The sequence below is a fragment of the Myotis daubentonii genome, chromosome 2 (assembly GCF_963259705.1).
Source record: "Myotis daubentonii chromosome 2, mMyoDau2.1, whole genome shotgun sequence".
NCBI classification, from domain to species: domain Eukaryota; kingdom Metazoa; phylum Chordata; class Mammalia; order Chiroptera; family Vespertilionidae; genus Myotis; species Myotis daubentonii.
In genome coordinates this window covers 127736221-127748622 of record NC_081841.1, presented here as the reverse complement: position 1 = coordinate 127748622, position 12402 = coordinate 127736221, and positions in this window count along the sequence as shown.

Genomic DNA, 12402 nt, shown 5'->3' with positions numbered 1-12402 from the left:
TGGAAGGCTGTTCCAGAAGTGATTTGTTTGAAAACTGAATCATTTCTTCCTATTAGAAATCATGTAAACTGAATTAATCTGTTTCATACCCCCAAATGATTCCCTGTTTTAACTTTTCTTATATACAATGAATGTCTAATGTAGTGTTTAATCTACAAATAAACAATTATTTTCTTAAAGTTATCAAACCACCACCTACTGTCCTTAAAGGAATCACTTTCAGCACTCATTCCAGGGGTACCTTTCCGGTCAGCATACAGCATCTTTGCTTAGTCATAAATCAGTGCCTCTGAAATGCTGCCACTGGTTGTTTTTCATTTATCCAAATCAACAAGTTTTTCTACCTCTTCAACTGCCTGTGATCATTGTTTCTTTTACACCCTTAGCAACATTCGCACTCTTGATGGCCCCGTTATGTTTCAAAATTATGCTAATCATTGATTTCTCCAGCAACAAAAGTATTCTCTCCTTTGTTTGTTGCCTGAGAGATGTTTTTGTCATGCTGCGGTATCAGTATGACAGGATTGTTCCAGATGGGAGAGGTTCGAGAAATGAGGACTGTATATGCATATGGAGACAATCTTCAAGTTAGAAATCAATAAAACCTGAGAGACAGAGATCATATATAGAGGCTGAGATGTGATAAATTAATTAGAAAGCATTGACTTGGATGGATGTCAGAAGCAAATGGAGAAATGCCTTAAATATTCTGAGGAAAACTAAAGTGCAATTCAGCAAAGGGCAAAATAAAGACATTTTGGAACATGCAAGGACTCATAAGATTTAATATTCATGTATCCTTTCATAAATAATATTATCCACCAAAACAAGGGAGTAACTCAATAAATACATTAAGAAAGGAGTGGCTCTAACAATAGCGCTGGAAAGGGAAATTCTTGGATGACACTGGGTCTCTGGAGATCAGTACAGCCACATTAGAGAAGAGGAAGGGGGACCCAGGAGCAAGATTTCATGAAAAAAGAGGACATTGGTGGGTCACATAACTTAAACCATTTTTTAAAGATTTGACTCATTATTGACACTATTATTTTTGTGGTAAAATATACATAGCATAAATGTAGCATTTTAATTATTTTTAAGTGCACAGTTCTGTGGCATTAAGAACCTCTGTGTTGTGCAGCCACCAATTACTGTAAGTCTCCAAAACTTTTTCATCTTCTCCAACTGAAACTTTCTACCCCATTAAACACTAATTCCCCATTCCTTTCCTCTCAGTCCAAGGTAACTACAATTCTACTTTCTGTCTCTAGGATTTTGAATATTCCAGAACAACATATAAGTATAATCATAGAATATTTGTCCATTTGGGTCCAGCTTATTTTACTTAGCATAACAGCTTTCAGATTCATCCAAGTTGTAGCATGTGTCAGAATTTCCTTCCTTTTAAAAAATATATATGGTTTTATTTATTTTTAGAGAGAGGGAAAAGAAGAGGGATAGAGAGATAGAAACAATGATAATAGAGAAACATCAGCTATAGGCTGCCTGCTGGACACCCCCTACTGGGGATTTAGCCCTTAACCAGAGCATGTGCCCTGACAGGGAATCAAACCAGTGACTTCTTGGCTCCTGGGTTGATGCTCAACCACTGAGAAACACAGGCCAGGCAGAATTTCCTTCCTTTTAACTCTTTGTACACTATAAGCAGCTATAGACGCAAGCAGAGGACCTCCCCCACACACCATGTGCGTCTATAGCCACAAACCTCGCATATTAACTCTAGTCGCCCAATTTTAAAATCAGACTTGTTAGTGACATCTCTGGGTTTGTAAAGAAAGTTAGGGTAACTTAAATTTGTAAATATTCTAGCACATATGGAAGAAATGGGATGGTTTCCATTTTGGACACGTGGCAGTTAACTGGTTAAAGCTGAATAACATTCCATTTTAAGTATATATCACATTTAGTTAATCCATTCATCCACTGACATTTAGGATGCTTTAAACTTTTGAATATGTGAATAATGCTGCTAAACACACATAAACAGGCCAATAGCAATCAATATTCAAATATAACAGGAGGGCTCACATAACCCACACAAGGGACATTCCTGGAGAATTCAGCTCAGGATCTCAAGGAAACAGTGTCATTGGGTTCCACACTACACATACTACATAAGGCCACCCTACCAATATTGAGAGACAGATCTAGCTAATACATACAAATAAATAAGAAGCAGCAGCCCAAAAGGAAAACAAATAAACAGGCCCCAAATGAAAGAAGAGGAGGAATATCCAGAAGACAAGCTAAATGAAATGGAGACAAGCAATTTACCAGATATAGATTTTAAAAAAATGATTATCAGGATGCTCAAGAAACTTAGTGAGAACTACAACAGCATGAAAAATACATAGAACCCATGAAAAAGAACCAGTCGGAAATGAAGAATACTATATCTAAAATGAAGAATACACTGGGAGGAATAAAAGTAGGTTGGATGAAGTAGAAGATTGAATCAGTGATATGGAAGACAACTCAGCAGAAAACACCCAATTAGAGTAGCAAAAAATAAAATTAAATTAAAAATGAGGTTAGTTTAAGAGAACTTTGGGACAACATGAAGCACAATGACTATATTATAGGTGTACCAGAAGGAGAAGAGAGAGAGCAAGGGATCAAGAACCCATTTGAAGAAATAATAAACTTCCCTCGCCTGGTGAAGGAAAAAGACACAAAAGTCCAAGAAGAACAGAGTCCCAAATAAGATGAACCCACATCAAGACATATAATGATTAAAATGGCAAAGATCTAAGACAAAGAAAGAATCGAAAAAGAGAAAGACAGTTACCTATAAGGGAGCTCCCGTAAGATTGAGGGCTGATTTCTCAAGAGAAACATTTCAGGACAGAAGTGATTGGCATGAAATATTCAAAGTGATGAAAAAAATGTCCTACAACAAAGACTACTTCATCCAGCAAGGCTATTATTTAAAACTAGAGGCCCAGTGCACAAAAATTTGTGCACTTGGGGGGGAGGGGGAGGTCCCTCAGCCTGGCCTGTGCCCTCTCGCAGTCTGGGACCCCTTGGGAGATAACGACCTGCTGGCTTAGGCCTGCTCCCGGGTGGCAGAGGGCAGGCCCAATCCCTAGGTGCAGCACCTGGTCGGGCTCAGAGTAGGGCCAACTGGGGAGTTGGGGCACCGCCCCCTGTCATGCACAGAGCAGGGCGGATTGGGAGGTTGCGATGCCACCCTCAGTCACACTCAGGGTAGGGCCTATTGGGGGGTTGGGGCACCGCCCCCTGTCACACTCAAGGCAGGGTCGATGGGGAGGTTGTGGTGCCACCCCCTGTCACGCACAGAGCAGGGCCAATCAGGGGGTTGGGGCACTGCCCCCGTCACACACAGAGCAGGGCCGATCAGGGGGTTGGGGAGCTCCCCCCTGTCATGCACAGAGCAGGGCCCATCAGGGGGTTGAGGAGCTCCCCCCTGTCACTCACAGAGTAGGGCCGATAGGGGAGTTGGGGCGCCACCCTCTATCACCCACAGAGCAGGGCCGATCAGGGGGTTGGGGCGCCGCCACTCTCACACTCAGGGCAGGGCCGATGGGGAGGTTATGGCTCTTCCCTGTCACACACAGAGCAGGGCCCGTGGGGTGAGGGGGTTGGGGCGCCGCACCCTGTCACACACAGAGCCGCAGGGCGATCAGGGGGTTTGGGCGCTGCCCCCTGTCACACTGATCCTGGTGCCGGGAGGCCTCTCAGCTCCGCTGATCCCAGTGCTGGGAGGCATATTACCCTTTAACTATATAGAATAGAGGCTTGGTGCATGGGTGGGGGCTGGCTGGTTTGCCCTGAAGGGTGTCCTGGATCAGGGTGGGGTCCCCACTGGGGTGCCTGGCCAGCCTGGATGAGGGGATGATGGCTGTTTGCAGCTGGTCACACACCCTTCAGGGTGGGGGTCCCCACTGGGGTGCCTGGCCAGTCTGGGTGAGGGGCTGAGGGCTGTTTTCAGGCTGGGACTGAAGCTCCCAACTGCTTCTATTTTTCTTTTTTTTCTTTTTTATTCTGGGCCAGCTTTAGCTCTGAGGCTCCAGCTCTTAGGCCTCCGCTCCTGAAAGCAGGTATCTGGTTTGTTTTGGTTCTATAATCGAAACTCTGTATCAACTCCAGCTCTGAGATCCCAGCCGTTTGAAAGCTGGTTTCTGGAGTTTTGTTTAGCATCTATATTTGTTACAATGTTTGAAACTGCAGGCTCAGAGGCCGGCAAGGCAGGCGGGGAACGTTGCACTCCTCCATCACTGAAGCAAGCAAGCCTCATGTTAGTTTCAAGCTGCCTGGCTGCCTGCCGCCATCTTGGCTGGCAGTTAATTTGCATATCTTGCTGACTAGCCAATGGGAAGGGTAGCGGTCGTATGCCAATTACCATGTTTCTCTTTTATTAGATAGGATTGAAGGAGAAATAAAAAGCTTTCTAGACAAAAAGGAAGCTAAAGGAGTTTGTTACCACCAAACCACTATTACAAGTAATGTTAAAGGGTCTTCTTTAAGAAAAAGAAAAAGAAAAAACATCCAGATGGAAATAGTTAAAAGAATAAAATGGTAATAAATATGTACTATCAATAATCACTTTAAATGTAAATGGCTTAAATTCTCCAATCAAAAGACATAGGGTGGCTGAATGGATAAGAAAACAAGGCACACATATATGCTGTCTAAAAGAGACCCACAGATAACAAAATATACACACAGATTAAAAGTAAAGGTATAGAAAAAGATATTTCATGCAAATAAAATGACAAAAAGAAGCTGGAGTAGCAATACATATATCTGACAAAATAGACTTTAAAACAAAGTCTATATAGTAAAAGACAAGAAGGACACTACATAATGATAAAGGGAGAAATCCAACAAGAGGATATACCCCTTGTAAACATTTATGTATCCAACATAGGAGCAATGTAAAGCAAATCTTGATGGACATAGAGGGAGAGATTGAAAATAATACAGTCATAGTAGATTTTAACACCTCATTGATAGCAGGGGATAGATCTTCCAGGCAAAAATTCAACAAGGAAACAGAGGTCTAAAAATGACACACTAAATAAGATGAATTTAATTGGTGTCTTCAGAGCTTTTCATCCACAAGTAGCAAAATACACATTTTTTTCAAATGCATATGGAACATTTTCTAGGATAGACCACATATTAGGACACAAGCAAGTTTCAATAAATGTCAAAAAATTGAAATCATATTAAGCATTTTCTCTGACCATAATGGTATGAAACTAGAAATCAATAACAAGAAGAAGAAAAAAACAGAAAAATACACAAAGACTAAATAACATGAATGTGTTAAAATTGAGATCAAGTAAGAAATCAAAAAAAATACCTGGAAACAAACGAAAATGAGAATACAACAACTCAAAACCTATGGGACACAGTGAAAGCAGTCCTCAGAGGGAAATTCATAGATTACAGGCCTACTTCACACACACACACACACACACACACACACACACACACACACACACACACACAAGAAAGAAAGATCTCAAATACACAATCTAACGTTACACATAAGGGTACTAGAAAAAGAACAACAAACAAAGTCAAATGAGAGTATAAAAAATGAAATAAAGATAAGGGAAGAAATAAATAAAATAGAGTCTAAAAAACAATACAAATGAACAATAAAACTTATAGGTGGTTCTTTTAAAAGATAAACAAGTTTGACAAATCTTTAACCAGACTCATCAAGGAAAAAAAGATAATGCAAATAAATGAAATCAGAAATAGAAAAAAGGAGATGCAACAACTAACACCACAGAAATACAAAGAATTTTGAGAAGGTATTATGAACAACCATATGCCAACAAATTAGACAATTTGGACAAAATAGATAAATTCCTAGAAACATACAATTTTTCAAAACTCAATCAGGAAGAATCAGAAAACATGAATAGGCCCATTACAACTGATGAAATTAAAGCACTAATCAAAAAATTCCCAACAAACAAAAATCCTGGACTGTCGGACTTTGCAGGTAAATATTACCAAATATTCAAAGAAGAACTAACACCTATCTTTCTCAAACTATTCCAAAAAATTCAAGAGGAAGGAAGACTCCCAAGCTCATTTATGAGGCCAGCATTATTTTAATTTCAAAACAAGATAAGGACACTACAAAAAAATTATATACTATTATCCCTGATGAACTTATATGCTAAAATGCTTAACAAAAATATCATCAAGCCAGATCCAGAAATACATTAAAAAGATTAATGAGGATGCAAAGTTAATACAATATTCACAAATCAATAAACATGATACACCACTTAACAAAATGAAGGATAAAGAAATCACATAATCATATCAATAGATGCAAAAATTTTTTTAATAAAATCCAGCACCCATTTATTATAAATACTCATAGCAAAGTGGGAATAGAGGGAACATACCTCAACATAGCAAAAGCCATATATGAAAATCCCACAACCAACATCAGACTCAATGGGCAAGAACTAAGAGTGTTTCTCTTAAGGTCAAGAAAAAAAAAAAAACAGGGATATCTGCTTTGACCACTTTTATCCAAAATAATACTAGAAGTCCTACCCACAGTAATCAGACAAGAAGAAGAAATAAAAGGCATCAAATTGGAAAGAAAGAATTAAAACTGACATTATTTGCAGATGACATGACATGGTATATAGGTAACTCTCAAGATTCCACCAAAAAATTAGAACTGATAAATGAATTGAGTAAAGTAGCAGGATAAAAAATAAATATCCAGAAATCAGTTGCATTTAAGGTTATTAATGATAGGTACTTATTTATTTCTATTTTTATTTCTTATGCCTATATTTCTCTCTCCATTTCTTCTTCTCATTACAGTAGTCACTTTAGCATTTCTGAAAATGCTGGTTTTGTGGTGATAAAACATTTTTAACCTTTTTTGTTTGGGAATCCCTTTATCTCACCAGCTATTTTGAATGATAGCCTCGCTGTATATAGTAATCTTGGTTTCAGATCCTGGCTTTCCATTACCTTAAGTACTTCATGCCATTTCCTTCTGGCCTGTAGAGTTTCTGATGAGAAATCAGCTGACAATTTTATGGAAGCTCCTTTTTAGGTAACAAATTGCTTTTCTCTTGCTGCCTTTAAGATTCTCTCTTTGTCTTTAATTTTTGGAATTTTAATTATAATGTGTCTAGGTGTGGACCTACTTGGGTTCTTCTTGCTTGGGGCTCTCTGTGCCTCCTGAACTTGTATGACTTTTTCCTTCACCAGGTTAGGCACATTTTCTGCTAGTATTTTTTCAAATAGGTTCTCTATACCTAGCACACTGTCTTCACTTCTGGTACTTCTATGATGTGGATATTGTTATGTTTCATGTTGTCCCACAGCTCCCTTAAGCTGCCCTCCGGTTTTTTAATTGTTCTTTTTTTATTTTTTTTAAATATATTTTATTGATTTTTTACAGAAAAGAAGGGATAGGGATAGAGAGTTAGAAACATTGATGAGAGAGAAACATCAATCAGCTGCCTCCTGCACACTCCCTACTGTGTATGTGCCCACAACCGAGGTACATGCCTTTGACCGGAATCAAACCTGGGACCCTTGAGTCCACAGGCCAACGCTCTATCCACTGAGCCAAACCAGTTAGGGCTTTTTTTTTCTTTTTTGTTCTCAGATAGAGTGATATTTTTCCTACTCTGTCTTCTAATTCACTGATCTGATCCTCAGCTTTCCCTAATCTGCTGTGTATTCCTTCCAATGTGTTATTAGTGTTATGTCATTCTTTATTTCCAAACTAGTGGCCTGGTGCACGAAATTCATGCATGGGGAGGGGATTGTCCCTCAGCCCAGGGCTCGCCAATCTGGGACCCCTCAGGGGATGTCTGACTGCCGGTTTAGGCCCGATCCTGCAGGGATTGGGCCTAAACCGGCAGTCAGACATCCCTCTCACAATCTGGGACTGCTGGCTCCTAACTCGGAGCACCAGTGGATCTTTCTTTATTTTTATTTCTTTAATTTTTTTAGGGCAAAAGTCTATGATTTTTAATTAAAACTGAAAAACTGTCAGAGATAGGAATGACAGAGGATTTATCGTAGGTGGATGGGATCCTGGGGTTGGAGAGTGGGAAACATTGTTGACACAGTTGTCTGAATTCAAATGGGGTCTGTGGATTGAACCTTAATACCATTTGAATGGAGATTTCCTCACGTGTTTGGGTGGAGAATTGTTATGTAGGAGTGTCTGCTTTGGGGAAATACACAGGGGAGTATCCAGGCATCCTGTCATGTATAGAGCATGCTCTCAAACAGCACAGAAAAAGACTGGTGGAAATGGACATATGTGTATAAATGCACACACTCACACACAGTCTAACCTTGCTATTTTCGACTCCACCTTTGTGCACCTGTAAGATCTGTAACTCCGGAATCAAGGCTTGTAGAGCTTCCTTGGCCATGGGGCCACTGCGAGGGTGCAGGGACCCTGCAGACAGACCCACAGGCACAGTCCCAGCTGAGGTCCAACAGGTGCCACTGTTTTCTTGTTTCCGCTCCAGTATGTGAACTGGGGTCTGTTTTCCAGTGGGTTCCATTGGGGGTTTGGCATTTCTGTGCTTCCTGGTGGTGTCTGGCTATGTGGGATGGCCAAGCTGGCACTCCAGTGGCTGCCGGTTCCCTGAGCCTGAGAAGATCTCATTGTAAGCAAGTTCAGGCTGCCCCATTTCAACCTTAAGGAACCAACAGCACACATCACATACAGTGTCCTTTCAATGGAAACACAGAGAGCCCTGCCCTGAGCACACATGGTGCCGACTCACCGGGGCCCACAGGCCAGCAGCAATGGTCACTTGCGGGTGATGTTGTGAAGTCGTGAAGAGGCGATGCTGGGGGTGAGTCCAGCTGCCAAGGCCACGTCCTGGCCCACGTCTGGTCCTACGCCCCCACAGTGAAGCCTGCAGTCGAGCACCATTAAACCATCCACGTTCTTCCAGAAAGAAAGGCTTTTTCTCCCTCTCTTGATGGTCACACTTCCCCAGCAGCACCCAAGGACCTGGGGCCTACCTGGCACCCTAGCCTCGCTGACCCCCCGGGCCACTGCCCTAATAGCTCCGTACCTCTGTGGCCCTCCACGCAGCCCACCAGCGCTGTCCAGCGCAGTCTGTCCAGTGCGATCCATCCATCTGCACAACCCCCGAGGCTGCCCAGTCACACGCGCTGGGCCCAGTGTGCCTGCGTGGAGCTCCCGCCCCGACTCCACTTTCCCATGCCTGTCAGTGGGCCCAGTGGGCCTGCGCGGAGCTGAGCCTTGGTGACTGCACTTCAAGAAGCTGCTCTTTATTTTTATTTTACTTTATTTTTTTAAATATATTTTATTGATTTTTTTACAGAGAGGAAGGGAGAGGGATAGAAAGTTAGAAACATCTACGAGAGAGAAACATCGATCAGCTGCCTCCTGCACACCCACCACTGGGGATGTGCCTGCAACCAAGGTACCTGCCCCTGACCAGAATCGAACCTGGGATCCTTGAGTCCGCAGGCTGACGCTCTATCCACTGATCCAAACCGGTCAGGGCTCTTTATTTTTAAAACACAACACATGCCCAGCTCCCAGCGCCACCCCAGCCTGGGCAAGGGGCCGCCAGTGGTTTGCAGCGCTCCCGATTGTGGAAGGGATCCCCTCTGGGGCACTGGGCCGGCCTGAGCTAGAGGCCACCAGTGTTTTGAAGGCCGGCCACGCCCCTGATCCAGGTGGGATTCCTTTATGGTGACCAATTGTCTGTCTGGTCGTGATGGCCCTAGTCTATTATTAGTATAGATGGTCTTTTTTCATAGTTACTATATCTTTTCTCATGCTGTTGAAGATTAGATTTCTCTAATGCAATATTTGAAAAAGAGATCTGTGGCTGCTTAATCCTAATTCATCAGAAGAATCTCCAAACTGTCCACATCCTCTTTATTCTACATGGGGATGAACATGCATTCCTATATATTGGGAACAGTCTCTTAGATTTAAAAATTAAAACCTGGCAAGGCTACTCTAACACTGAAAAAACAGGATGATGCAGCAATGATATGCATGGACTCTGGTTTGCATATTTTGTCAGCCCTGATGCTGACACTTATAATTGTGTGACAAAGCCAATTACTTAACTTCTCTCTGCTTCAGTTTTTCCACCCATAAGACGGGGAAAATGGTACTACTGCCTCAGAAGGATCATGTTATGTACTACTTTTTTTAAAAATACATATTTTTATTGATTTTTTTACAGAGAGGAAGGGAGAGGGATAGAGAGTTAGAAACATCGATGAGAGAGAAACATTGGTCTACGGCCATACTACCCTGAACACACCCGATCTCGGAAGCTAAGCAGGGCCTGGTTAGTACTTGGATGGGAGAAACATCGATCAGCTGCCTCCTGCACACCCCAAACTGGGGATGTGCCCACAACCAAGGTACATGCCCTTGACCGGAATCGAACCTGGGACCTTTCAGTCCGCAGGCCGATGCTCTATCCACTGAGCCAAACCAGTTAGGGCTATGTACTACTTTTTATAATCAGGGCAAAAAAAAATGTAGCTGCCCATACAACAGCAAGGTGCCTTTCACCTGTATGAAAAGTATGGTCTCTGGTGCATGCAGCATCCCAGATTGTGAGAGGGATGTCCGACTGCTGGTTTAGGCCTGACATCCCCTGAGGGGACTCAGATTGCAAGAGGGTGCAGGCCAGGCTGAGGTGCCCCCCCCCACACACACACACACAAATTTCGTGCACTGGGATATATATATATATATCCCTAATATGCAAATAAACTGAACGGTGGAACAACCAAACAACTGATCGCTATGATGTGTGCTGACCACCAGGGGGCACGCAAAGAACATGACAGGCGTTGGCAGCAGGTGGCAGAGCACGGAATATGGCAGGCACTGTCATGGAAGGATACTGGAGCAGGTGAGCAGGGGCACCAGACCAAGGTGGGGCGCTGTTGCTGTCGCTGTCATTGGGGCAAGCCTCTGGTGGTTACTGAAAATTCTTTCCTCCTGTGTGCCATGGTCTCACTGGGCACTCACACCTGCTGCCAGCACCAGCCTCCTTGCACCTGCTGCTGGTGCCAGAGCCACCAATTGCATCCACTGCTGGCACCCAGCGCCAATTGCTCGACGTCATCAGCGGGTGTGAGCGGCAACTGCCAGCCCTAATCGCCCTCAGGGCTTCTTCACCTCCCCCTGCCCCTGCTCCTGAGGGGAAATCGGGGCTGGCAGCCACCTCTCTCACCTGCTGCTGGTGCTGGAGCCACCACTCACACCCATTGCCAGTGCCAGTCCTACTCACATCCACAGCTGGTGCCTGGTCCTGATCGCTGTGCCATCAGCGGGTGCGAGCAGAGCCAGTGCTGTCAGCACATGGGAGTGGCAGCAGTGGGAGCAGGGCTGCCAGCAGACAGGGAACCAGGGGCCATGGTGGGAGGGGCCTGGCGGGGGCGCAGAGAATGGGCTGAGACCCACTGCTGTGCCCACTGCAGCCTCACGGACCACAGTTCCTTTCAAGGTGCATGAATTCATGCACTGGGCCCCTAGTAGCATAATAAGTATGGTAGAGTACAGACTGACAATCAGAACAGCTCTAGTCCAATTAGATCCAGTGTTATCTGTAAATAAATACCTAAGCGTATCCACTCACTATCAGCTCTGCGGTAGGTACCACCCCTTGTTTATTTTTCCCTACCACTCTTACATGAAAATTGATTCTTTAATATGTTTTATCTAAATTTTCTGCACTCATCATTTAGCCACTTAACAACAAAAATTTTTACATTTTTTGTTGAGGAGATATCTGAGAGAAGAAAATATTTTTTAAATTATTAATGTTAATTCACTAGGGTCTTTCAAAATCGATCATCTAGAATACCATTGGAATTGTAGAAAAATGGCAGAGTAAAACAACAAGGAGAAGAAATAGAAATGAAACTCCATCTATGGCAAACCAGGAGATATATGTAATCATGATACACAGTGTATAATATCTGACAACAGCAGTAACAATCAAGATAGTAAGAGAGAATTATCACAGATACAGGTCCAGAGAATTAACAGGGTACAGTTTTATAAGTTCTGTCCCTTAGGAGGATAAAACCAACTATCTCTTGTTTAAAATAAGAAGTATAGGTACTCTTAGTAGCTTTAAGAAGCATGGCAGGTAAGATTAAATGAGTAATCACAGAGACAAGCCACTCTGCAGGAAACAGTCTACCAATTAAACTAGGAGGTAATATACTGAACTCAGTTAGATAGAAAGATATAAAGGTTTAGTGACTCACTCACACGTACAACCCTGAATATTAAGAAGAGTTTCCACTAGCCTGAAACATGGCACTGATTAGTTTTCTAAACCTTTACAAATAGCTACTCTACAAAGAATTTATCTC